This window comes from Triticum aestivum, chromosome 1D (assembly GCF_018294505.1).
Source record: "Triticum aestivum cultivar Chinese Spring chromosome 1D, IWGSC CS RefSeq v2.1, whole genome shotgun sequence".
In the NCBI taxonomy this organism is placed as follows: domain Eukaryota; kingdom Viridiplantae; phylum Streptophyta; class Magnoliopsida; order Poales; family Poaceae; genus Triticum; species Triticum aestivum.
The window spans coordinates 353,539,928-353,540,410 of record NC_057796.1 but is presented as its reverse complement, the minus strand read 5'-3'; positions in this window follow the sequence as shown (position 1 = coordinate 353,540,410).

The window sequence follows — 483 nt, the reverse complement described above, 5'->3', positions numbered from 1 at the left end:
CTAGATGATGCCCCGCGCGTTGCTGCCGGAATTGGTTGCAATATATTTCAACGAGATTTGATTCTTTGGAGTATACATTTTTAGATTAACAGCACATGAACCAAAATTTAAAATACATATGACTTATTATATTTGATAAAATATTTATTGAATATAAGTTGAACAATAGAATGATAATTATTTTCCCATGCATGGTTGCATGTGGTGGTGGGTCTTTATGATGCATGGTTGCATGTTAAGGTGGGCCTTATCCCATCCATAATTGTATGATGACGTGGCATGCTTACATGTTAAGATAAATAGGTTAGTGGGGATCAATCTCTTAGGTATATAGGATAGGATTTCCGATTCACTTGACAGAGAAAGTGGTTGTTCCAACACACTTCATCACTCTATCAATCCAAGCCGCCACAGAAACCAAGCTTTGACATGATGGCCCGAAGGTATTCCCACACTATCCGATCATACGCCTTGGCCATGCCC